The 12,292-nt window shown below is 36.9% G+C and overlaps 1 non-coding gene across 1 annotated transcript; it reads right to left on the bottom strand.

The window, feature by feature from the left end:
• Nucleotides 1–11,618: 11,618 nt before the first annotated feature.
• On the bottom strand, nt 11,619–11,822 carry LOC134368803 (small nucleolar RNA SNORA73 family). Its single transcript, XR_010022504.1, has one exon. It is a non-coding gene; the product is annotated as a small nucleolar RNA SNORA73 family (small nucleolar RNA).
• Between the last annotated feature and the right edge of the window lie 470 nt (nt 11,823–12,292).

The following is a 12,292-nucleotide window of genomic DNA, read 5'->3' on the forward strand; positions in this document are numbered from 1 at the left end:
TACTGGAGGTTAGGACTTCAACATAAAGGGTATACAATTTGTTCCATAACAAGCTACCCTCCAGAATTCACTCTGCCCACATTGCAACCAAAAGACCTCTGGAAGGCAGACGATTTAAAACCTGACCCATTTGCCAAGTTACTGTTGTCTTCCATCCACCCACCACAAAGCTATTTTTCATCCCATAATGCACTGTGTGGTGCCCTTTACCATAGGAGATGCCTCTTCATGTAGAGATGCAGCTCCCTTTATAGCAGCACATGTAGAATCCAACCCAGCACTTGAATTGCATCTTAAACACGTCCTGCTTTATTAAGCCACCTTCATCACTCATCCCCCTGACAGCAGTATTGCCGGGACTCCTACCGCCTGGCAGCAAGATCTGCACACCCCTCCATCCAGGGCGTCCTGCCAAGAGCAAATTCCTCCCACTTGGAACATTTTTCCTCTTGCAGGCTCCTTCTTATTAGTCCAGTCTCAGCTTAAATGGCACTACCTCAGGCCTTCCCTTGACCACCCAACATAAAGAAGCCCCCACCTCAGCCCACCACACCCCACCATATCATATCATTATCAATCAAGGTAGTCAGTAGTTCTCCTGGTTTGTAACACATATTTACCACCAATCTCTCCGCTGGTCTACACACACCATGAAGAGCATTTCCTAAGGACACTCACAGTGGTCAACCATGTGTCCCAATTTTGTTTTGCAAAATTTTGCATACCATAGGCCTAACAACAGCTGTCATTTGTGTCATTTGTGACCTATACAGTTTGTTGCTGCTTTTTTGTGCAACGTCACACAAGTAAAGGTGTAAGTAGCCACAGGGAATGGATTGGGGGGACTTTAGCCCAGGATAATTTCCATCAGTACCTCTCTCATAGCCACTCCATATAAATGTGGGATCTCAGCAAAAGGGGAGCTTGCTGTCAAAATGTAATTTCAACACAGGTTCCCCATAGCCTCCCCACTCATCAACAGAGAAAATCTGTGTTAAGTTTAGTGAGATGGAGAAAAGAGAGAGAGACCCAAGTCAGGAGCCATTTCAGCCAAAAGGTTTATTCCGCTAATGTGGTGGGGAGACTGAACAAAATCAGTTCCCGTGAACTAAGGGAAAGCACGGGGTTTATAAGACTTTTAGGGAGGGTTCAGACAGAGTAATGGGCAATTTCAAAATCAGTGGTATGCAAGGTGACACAGACCTTGTAGTCCAATGACATCCGGTAGGTTAAGTCATAGGTTCTTGAGTAGCCACTATCTCAGTACAAAGCATTCCAGCCCGAAGCCTGCTAGATGCAACCCACAAGACGTTCCCTTGATGATAACGGTACTGTTTACCCCTTCCCAGGAGAGAAATCTCAGTTTTCCAAACAGAAAAGGGAAAGAGGAGAGGGAGAAGGGAGAAAGTTGCTTAACCTGGTTGTGCTGATGTTAGCCATGAGGCCTAATAATCTGAAGCCATCACTGTTTCTGAGGATAGATATTCTTGTTGACTACTGAAAACCAGAAGGAATGCCTCATATGTCATTAATGGCTCATTTCTTCAGAGGATGGATTTTAAAAACTAGTTTACACTGGAGTAAAACAACTCCCTTGAGCATGAAGAAAGAATTGGCTTTGGACAGGCTCCCTTGTATATCTGTAATAACTTCAGACAAAAAAAAAAGAATGACTTGCTGAAATACAAATAAAATCCAATCCTCATTTTGGTGAATAATTTTAATATTCTCTTTCCTCAAAGCTACTTTCATAAATACAAGGAAAAATAAGTTTGAGTTTCATTCTCCCTTTGGCTTCTTCCCCTGCTTAAGGAACAGAAGTGTACAGACCTCAAATCAATGAACTTGGAAATCAAGAATGACTGCTGTGGTTTTAATGTGTCCTCTAAACTTCATGTGTTAGAAACTTAATCCCCAATGCAACAGTATTGACAGGTGGGACCTTTAAGAGGTGATTAGGTCATGAGGGCTCTGCCCTTGTGAATGGATTAATGTCCTTATTGCGGGAGTAGGTCCCTTATCTCTAGAGTGTGGCTTCACAGGCCAAGTGAAGTTATAAAAGTTTGGCCCTCTCTTGCTCTCTCTGACACACTCTCACCATGGGATGCCTTCTGCCATGGTATGATGCAGCAAGAAGGTCCTCACCAGATGTGGCCCCTTGCTTTTGGACTTCCCAACCTCCAGAACCGTGAGCCAAAAAAAATTTTATTTTTTATGAATTTCCCAGTTTGTGGTATTCTGTTATAGCAGCACACAAAGAACTAAGACAAAAGCCATTGTTGATCAGAGTCACACTATTCAGACAAGGAAAGCTTCTTAAGAGAATGTGGAGATGGAGGATGAGCCTGCTCAATTGTGGATGAGAACAATGAGCTCAGTGCAGGAGATGAAAATGCAGATGCTGCCAGGCTCTCACCAGAGCATAACTTTAAATTGTTTTTCAGATCCTGGAGATGATTTGACCTGATCTCTGTCCTTTCATTTGTTCCTCTTAAAACCAAGAACATGAACTGGCTGGGTGAGAGTGTAGTTTTGGGTACAGAACAAAGCCCTGAACCATTTAGATCAGAACAGGATTGACACAGTTCTAGATTAGGTTGGGTCTCTTGCCAGTGGAACAAACTTATCTCGAGTAAGGGTGAAAGGATTGAAATCTTGTGCACTGGTTGTAGTAGATTTCTCACTAGGGTATTCAAAACGTTTCAAAGAGAGAGGCTCCACACATAAAAGGAATTGAGCACACATACTAGTGAGAAAATGTACAACTTACGAGAGGATAAGGAAAGAGATACTAAAACTAAACATATGCATATTCTATGACCAGCATTCCACTTCTGAGTAAATACCCAAGAAAAAGCAGATGGAAAATACATGCACAAGAATGTTTATAGCAGCTTAGCTGCCTGCTGTGCATATACTTGGCACATACTACATGCTCAATAAATGCACGAAATTGAATAAACACATCTTTATATCCCACATGTAGCGTCACAGGCCAAGTGACACATGTTAGTTATGTCATCAGTTCAAGATTTCTAGTATATACTATACATTAAATACTTTAAGCAAAACCATTTTATTAATAACCTCCATTTCAATCTATTATTATTCTAATAAAACATCAGACTGAGGTCTTTAGGAATAATTTATTCAAGCTTAAGATAACTGTGCAGAAGGACCCATTAATAAAAAAAGCACAGTGTTATTGGAAAATCAATTTGAAAAATGTGTAGCAGGTGATCCAGTTACTGCTTTATCTCCCAGAGCTGGTCTGAAATTCATTTAAAAAACATTTTCTTGCAACAGGATTGGTTTTGATCAGCCCTAAAATCTGGTAGTTGTGAAAATCAAAGTTAATCATATGGAACAGTGCTGTCCAATGGAACATTCTGTGATGATGAAAATGTTCTATATCTGTGCTGTCCAGTGGGGCAGCCACCATACACAGGTGGCTATTGAGCACTGGAAAGAGCAGCAGATGATGACAAAATGATTTAATGCAACAGAAATAAACAGAAAACAGATCTACAATTAAGTGGTCCCAAATATTCCTGAAAGTTTACCCTCAGGCATTTTAGGTGATTTAATATTTTCTTTCCAAACTTGTAAAACAGCTGCAGGCTCAAATTTCAAACTTCAACACATCTGCAGATTTAAAGAAATAACAAGTCCTTTAAGCCAAAGACTTGCACTAAACAACAGAAAACTGCTAATCTCTTTTTAAGTTTCAAGGCCATGTGCTTGGTTGTCAGAGTTCAGCATGAATAGGAGTCACCAGAAAAAAGGGCAGCTGTAACATTCCTCCAGAGTGGAAAACACAACACAAACAGAAAAAGAAAAAAAATCCATCTTTCACATAAAGCTGCCTTTACCATTCTGTGATCCGGTTTAGAATATCAAAGAAATAAGGGAGCCATCACCTAAAAGCTTTAGTGATTAACATCCATCATTTGGGCTAATACTTTCATAAGCAGCTCATCTGCTGTCAGTTTTTGATAGAAATCTATGGATTAGTTGTTTTTTCCAAACTCAACCTCAAAAGAATGTCCTCTGCTGACTCAAAGTCGGAATCCTCCTGCCACCCCTCCTGAGGTTCTCTGCTTAAGTGTAGGTGGGAAGAATTGAATCCTTTCTGCGGGTTTTCCTTTCCAAGGCTATTATCTGGCTCACAGATAGGCTGTCTTAATTTGGGAAACAAAGATCACTCTTTCCTATCTCTTGTGAACAAAGGATGCCCTTCAGAGACTGGCCTCACCTGACTCTGACCACAGCAGGTGAACACACCAGGGGAGCTTCTGCTTCCAACAGAGGGATTGGTTTTGCTCAGCACTAAGGTCTGGCAGTTGTGTAAAATCTAAATTGGTGATATAATGCAGTGCAGTCTAATGCAATATTCTGTGATGATGGGAATGTTCTGTATGTCTGCTATCCGATATGGTAGCCACTAGACATGGGTGGCTATTGAGCATTTGGAATGGGGCTAGGGTTGCTGAGATACGGAATTTCTTATTAATTTAATTCAATTTAAGTAGCAATGTGTGGCTGGCTAGTGACTTCCTTGGTCAGTGCAGCTATGCAACAGCAATTAAGAGCTTCCTGCCATGACCTGGGTTCACTGGATTATTTCTCTAATACCCAAAATAATACCTCAGAATTGTGATTATAATCATCCTCCCTGGGAGGGAACTGAGGATCTTGTGTTTGAGTCACTGGCAGCAACGAGATGAGTGGAATGGGTGTGGCCTTACCAGCCAGGCTGACTTACACTGGGACCCTGTCCCCACCACCCAGAACCACCCTGCATCTCTGGCCATCATCGGTCAAAACTGACGTTGCAACAAAACCTCAGAGACGTGCTGAGGATGGAGATCGTGGGTGTGAAAGAGTCTTTCCCCTGCTGGGCGTTCCACAGATGTCACAGCAGCCCCCCAAGGGTCCCTGTCAGGGCTTTTCTCTCTGCCGTGCTGCCTCTTCATGAATTCAGTCCCCAAATTCCACCTAGTTCATCGAAAATCATGAATGGAAAAATCACATTGGGTGACCCTGGTGTTAAGTAGAAATTTTGGGTTTTTAAAGCAACAATGAGGAAAATGACAAGGACACTTCTGCAGCGCCTTGAGAGACATATTTCCCCCTCCTGGGAAGGCTGGTATTTTATCATAGGTGACCCACTTCTGTTAGCTAAATCCACCCAAGGAAGAGCTCATGTAACTAATCCCCCCAAAAAATGTCAGACTAGTATAAAGTCATCTTGGGATATGTTAGACTAGATAAAGTCATCATGACAAGAAAAAGTCAATACACATGGAGACAGAGATTGTAACAAAATGTTTTATTTGTGTCAAGGAACATAGCCATGTTAGAGGCATAGAAACCTGATTCAACTTTCCTGTAGTCTTGCACTTCACAAAAGTGACGAATTGCTCCGTGTGTTTTTACTGAGTCATCTATGTGAACAGGACTGAAGACAGTAAAATACTTCAGTGTTTTATTCAGTGTATCTTATTCAGTGTAAGCCACTCATTTGGAAAGAGAAGAAAATCTCTTCTTTTGAATTATGATTTCTCAATGTTTGTTGTATCATTTTTTAAAAAGAGCAATAGAAATTCTTTATAGAAAATACAGAGAAACAAAAAGAGAAAAGTAGAAATCACCTGTAATTCTACTGGCACCACTGACCATTGTTAATGTTTTCTAAATATTTGGAACGTATCTTTCCTAGCCTTATGTTTTCTTTTGTGTGTACGTGTGTAAATACGGATACATTTCTTCTTTTAAAAAAACTGGGATCATACTATTGTACAGCTTTGTCGTCTTCTTTCTTGAACTTAGTGTATTTTGAATGTATTTCCACATCACTAAATATTTTTTTCTAATACAGGTTTTAATGATAATCTAATATTGCATTTAATTTATGGATCTATCATATGCCTTTTAATCTAATTTCTTATTTTCTTTTTATCATTAAAATAAACAATAGAAACTAACACTTTTCACTTATTTCTAGTAATAGTTTTGGTATAAATTTAAATTTGGGGGTAAAAAGATGTGTGAAATGTAGGGTTTTAATATGTGTTAATTTTTCTTCAAAAATGTTATGTCAGTGTGCATATTTTTTGTAGTATATGAGTGTCCATTTTCCAGTATCCTGCACTGAATATTACTGGTCCTCAAAACAAATGGTATAACAGTATATGAATACTGCTTTGATTTGCAATTCTTTGTTTCATACTAAAGCTGAACATTTTTTTATGTTGAATGGTCATTTGTATTTCTTTCTTTGTTAATTGCTTAATTGATCCTTTGCCTCTTTTTCTGCTGAAGTGTTTATTCTCAAATTTTTTGCTCGAATTTGTGTGTCCACAGACATTCTTTGCCAGTTGTCAGTTCCCATTTTAATTTGATATATGAATATTCTCTTGCATATTTCTGGAAAGCAATCCTATATTTTATGTCATCTACACATATTTTTAAGTTTCTCTCCTACTTTTCAACAGTAATACCTAGTTGTTGATGTCATTATTGTCTTGTCTCATTGTGGTGGCACTATCAGAACACAGTGACATAATGATGGAATATCACGGACATGTGTTTTCTTCCTTATTCTAAGGGGAATGTTTCTCCTCCACAGAATCTGGTGAGTCACTGTCAAATATGATGTGTCTTGTGATAAAAGTATCCTTTTATTCCTAGTTTATTAAAGATTCTTTTTATCAATCGATTTTGAAATTTAACTATCTTTTTAATATCTATTAGTATGATCATTGGGTTTTTGTCATTTGGTGCATTATACGAATACATTTCTTTAAATTGATCCAACCCTTAGATAATCTATTTTTGATTATTTTTATTTGATTTTGACTATTTTGATTATTTTTAATATGCTACTGGGCTTATTTTATAACTTTTTCTCCTAGGATTTTTAGATCTATTTTCAGAAGAAGAATAGTATGTAGGTTCCTTTTCAGGTGCTAATTCTTGAGGATTTTTCTTGCCATTATATTACCACCTTGAATATGGTATAGAAATATTTCTAGCATTTTCTATGTTTAAAAATACTTTTAAAAGGATAAGAAATAAAACTTTGCAGGTTTTATTTTGGACCATGCATATTTGGGGCAAGGAGTTCTCTGAAAACTTTCCATTTCTTCCACTGTCATTTATTTCAGATTTTGCACTTCTTTCTAAATCCTTTTAGACTCATCAATTTCTAAGAAAGTAATTTATTTCATTCAAAGTTTCCAGTATTCCTATTAGCATTATATAATATTTCTAATAAAATACCTATATTTGTTGATATGTTCTCTTTAAATTTGCTAGTGAATACATTAATTTTTTCTTATTTTTCATTACATCTGCCAGAGTTTTGCTATTTCTTGTTATTTTTTCAAAGAACTTGCTCTTGGATTAATTTTTACTTCTACTCTTTCTGTTTTCTGATTCATCCATCTTACTTACATTTATTAAGTTATTTTTCTAGTTGTTGTTATATTTGTTGTATGTTCTTTTTATAACTCTTGAGTTGACTAATAAGCTCATTTGTTTTTAGTCTTAGTTAATAATGAAAACATCCATGGCTATAAATTTTCCTCTGAATACTGCTCTGGCCACATGGCATAAGAAGTATAGATGTAGAGTGATTTCTTTATCATTAATTTTCAAAATAGTCTATAATTCTAGTTTTCATTTTTTTCTATAATCCAAAAATTACTTAGAAAAATGTTTTATAAATTTCTAAGTTCCTTTCAGATTTAACTATAAATATATGTATATATTATATTTTAAATAATATTCTTATTAATCTCAAGCAAGTTAATGTGTTTTTAATCTTAGAATTTATAAGAGGAAGTCTGTACAGTTCACCCATTAATTTCCAAATATATTTTATAAATAACTTCAAATAAGCATCTGACAATATTCTTTTTAAAGGAATTATAACTGAATACTGCATTGTTAGAGTAAATTTCTATTTATACAACAAAAGCATTATCTGTGACTTTTGTATTATTATAAAACAGATCTATCATACAATTAATGGGTATGAAATAGAAACTTTCTTAATGGAATAAGATTTTTATAACTGGATAAGGCAAATTCATGCCCATGGGCTGAAGTGCTTGTATGTTTAGATTTGTTTGACAACAGCAAAAGAAATTGTCAAGTGTGTGGCCCAAAGGGGCATGATTCAAAATACAGGTAGGTCCTGTCAGGGGACTAGAAAGACAAAAGCTCAAATGACAAATATGAGACATTTCAATAACTCGGCTTCAAGTCTGAAGATGCCACAAGTTACTTGTCACATGGAAAGTACTAAAAACAAATTCACTGTTAAATTGCTTGATGGAGAGCTCAGTAAAATAAATGGAAAACAGAACTAGATACTAGGGTTTTTGCCTCTCAACACACTGTCTTTATTTGCTTACACTTTTCAAAACCTTGCACAAAATTAGTGTCTGTTTTGCTATACAAGTTTTAAGTAGTAAACTTCCAGAGAATTCATATCTGTGTAACTTGCTTCCTAAACTTCTCGTTTCAGCAATTTCACATATGGGAGCTTAATAACTTATTAGTAACCATGGTAATGACGACAAATAAAGCAGTTTCAATCATTCTGAATGTGTTGCTATTTATTTCCAAATGTTCAGAGTTTAGAGAATGTAAATAAAAGTTCAGATTACTGTTGCCACGAGCAACACCAAAGGGCACCAAGTCTCCTGAGACAGGAAAAAGAAATCGATTTTTCCGTGTTTTTGACACTCCACAGCACTACTGAAAAGCAGTTTCTGGGCACGTAATTTCTGATCTACTGCTCTGGGGTAAATAAAATATGAGGTCACCCAAAAAGACAACAACATCTTGTGTTGTTCTTTTGATTCATGCAGGATGCCTTTTAAAGTTCACCAGAGCCATAAATTCATGTGGGGATATGTAGGCTCCATTTACCTGCAATAAAGCAAGGAGTAAGGAAGGCCTTTTGCTTTTAAATTGTTACCCTGATTATTCGGTTTCATTGTCACAAACAGGAATTTAGTAAACCTACAGCACTTAAAACTAGTACAGTAAACCGTGAAATCATTTCAAACATTACGTTACTCTGTATATTTTTATTGGGTTCTGAGAAATGTATCTGGCTGTGACACATTAAAAGAAATCAAATAAAACCTTTAATAACTGAGCATAAAAACATTTTATAAGATAAAAACTTTTCATTTTTTAAGTTAACATCTTAATTAAATGGCTCCACTTAAGGATTTTCTAGAATAGAAGTTGTAGAATTTTGAATAAATGTGATCCTTCATAGTTTAAATTGGAATTGATAGACTATGTAATAGACAATATCAAGATGTTTATATTCATTAATACAATATTTTCAGTATAATTAGATAACAAAATGATTTTATTCTCTTTTAATTGGCAGTTGGCATTAAGATGCATGAGGAGACAAGATGTTTGTCTACTGCTCAAATCTATTCTATTTTAACCCAGTGGTTCTCGATCAGGAGCCATTTTTCACCGTTTCCCCCCACCCCCAGAACAGCTGGCAATGTCTGGAGACATTTTGGGTTGTCACAACTGTGGTGGGCAGGGTGGGGATGCTACTGACATTTAGGGGGTAGAGACCAGGGAAGCCGCTCAACATCCCACAATGCATAGGGCAGCCTGCACAACGAAGAGTTATCTGGCCCCAAATGTCAACAGAGCCCAGGTAGAGAAAGCTTGTTTTAAAGTAATGGTGCCACTCATTGTGCAGATGCTTTTGGATAATGGACCACGTATTCTTTCCCAGTTTCCCAATATTAGAAAGAGCAACTTAGGATCTAGTATATTGGAGTAAATATGAGGGTACTTCTAAAAGTTCATGGAAAAATGGAATTAAAAAATAATATGAACTTTCTGAAGTACCCTCATATTTAGTGCTGACACCTTGGTTAATTGGCATCATTACTTTTATCGTTCACATATATAAATAAATAAGCCATATTCAGAGTAAAACATCCTAGCTGTAGGTGTAGTGAGTTTTCTCTATACCTGCTTAGGTACCAATGATGGAGTTCAATTTTGACCACTGTGTAGAAACTTCTGGTCTAAGAACTGGACTGTCTACCTTGGAGAGTTCTCAACTTGGATATCTATCTTATACCTTTTACACTGCTTGTGCAACTTGAAGTTTTACTTTGACTTGAGTCTTTTTTTTTTTTTTCTTTTAAAATTCTGTTTTCCTCTATGGTGAGCACAGTATTTTGGTATATTCTTATGAAGGTTTCCCCCATATTATCACCTTCAGCCTAATTTATCAATTTACAGATTTCCTCTCTTGTTGTTTCCCTTTATTAACTCCTGTTCTTCTTATTTGGGATTATTTCCTTTAATTCAATTGATAAGGAGGAAGAAATTACCAAAGGCCTGAATAGTGTTTCCCTAAAGATTATCGTTTAATAAACTCCATGGGATACTAGTTAAAATGAGAGCTTAGTCTAATATATATAAAATAAGCTTATAATTTATCATTTGCTCTGTATTCTGAATTTACTATTACAATAAGATCATTTATCCTCTTAAGATGGCTAGTGAGAAAGTAGAATAATCAAACCTATGATTCTTATTTCCAATCAAATCTCAAGGAATGTCATTGCTACTATAACTGATTCATTTTACCCTCCCTCATGTACTTTATCTAACTTGCCTAATCAAAATTTCATTTTATTTTTCTGTTTAAGGCTCATGAAAAAAATATCTGGCTTCAATTTTTAATACAAATTTTGTACTCAAATTTAATCCCTTTTATATATCCCCTTCTTAAGTAAACATTTAACTGTTCATATTGAGTAATAAGATGGAAAATTCTTTATAAGAAGAGTCTACATGTTTTTGGTACCTTCCTTTTGGGACCAGTTTTGATTCCCACAAATGCTGTTTGGGAAGGAAGCCATGTTTCCCTTCTTTGTGTTCCCACTAGGGTCCTGCTGGCCCTCACTTTCCATATATCCTGCCAGTCCAACAGCCCTTGATTAGTAAAAACAGACATATCAAAACTCACTGTCATGGACTGCCCTTACTACCTTCCATTATCTTTCTCCTGTCATTTACACAGAAGTCCTTTCCACATTGAAATCTTCATTAGTGCCCCAGGGCCAAGTCAGAGAATCCAAATACTTTGTTCTCTAAGCTCTGAATCTAACTTGGCTTTTCAGGTGCATATACACTCATGCTCCCTCCCCTAGCCCCTCCGAGCCATTCTACCCGCCAGTCCCTGCAAGTTGGCCACGTCCTACCTCTGCCGTGTGTGTGTGTGTGTGTGTGTGTGTGTGTGTGTGTGTGTGTGTGTGTGTGTGTGTGTGTGTGTGTGTGTGTGTGTGTGTTTCACACCGTTTGCTTAACTTGAATCCTGTGAGCTTTGATTTTTTACCTTTAAACATCTTAGTCATTATTCCAGGTCTCTTTTAATTTATCATATCACCTCCTTTGAGAAATCTTTGCTTTCTTTTGCTTTTGTTGTAGAGTCTTATAATTGGCTCATCAAATCCATTTACTTCTTATCCTCTCCATCTCCTGTGTTCCCATAGCTTTGTTTTTCTTGTTTGTTTGTTTGTTTGTTTTATTTTGTTTTGTTGCTGTAGAAGACTTTCCTGCATGGTTTATCTCCTCATTGTCCGCAGACTCTGAGAAGTTGTCGGAATATGCAGGCGCAGTCTCAAGGCCCAGCATCATCTCCATCATCACGAAAAGGGACTGTTCATGATGGGGCAGAGCCCTGTGCCCCCACTCCCAATGCCACTTGGACAGAACCCAGGGAGAGTGACCTCCAGGGAGTATCCATGTGGGACCTAGCATTTTGTCCACATTTGCATATGCATCTATTGCTCACATGATCTACTTTTGTGTCCTATAAAATTATAAGTTTCTGGAGGGCAGAGACTATACTTGGTTCATTTTTGTACTTCTCATAGCCCATGAATATTTGGTTTCTGAATATAACTGAACTGACTAATCCTAGTCATAAACTGGACTTCTATGGAGCCCAAAACTGTTGGGAAAGAAGTGTCTTCAGGTCTATTGCACTTTTTATCTCATTTCTAGCTAGGAAAAACAAAAAGCAAAAAACAAAAATAACTTCCAGGATCGATCATAAACAAAGAATTCTGGGTTTTAGAATATTTTTGTCTCCATCCTGATATTTTATACTCTATTTTATGAGAAAATCTCATGAAACTAGCATATTCAAAAGTCTCATCAAATTTTGTAGGTTAATTAACAGCCATCACTGTTATGAACTTTGACTTATTTTTCACAG

Source organism: Cynocephalus volans, chromosome X (assembly GCF_027409185.1).
Source record: "Cynocephalus volans isolate mCynVol1 chromosome X, mCynVol1.pri, whole genome shotgun sequence".
Lineage (NCBI taxonomy): Eukaryota > Metazoa > Chordata > Mammalia > Dermoptera > Cynocephalidae > Cynocephalus > Cynocephalus volans.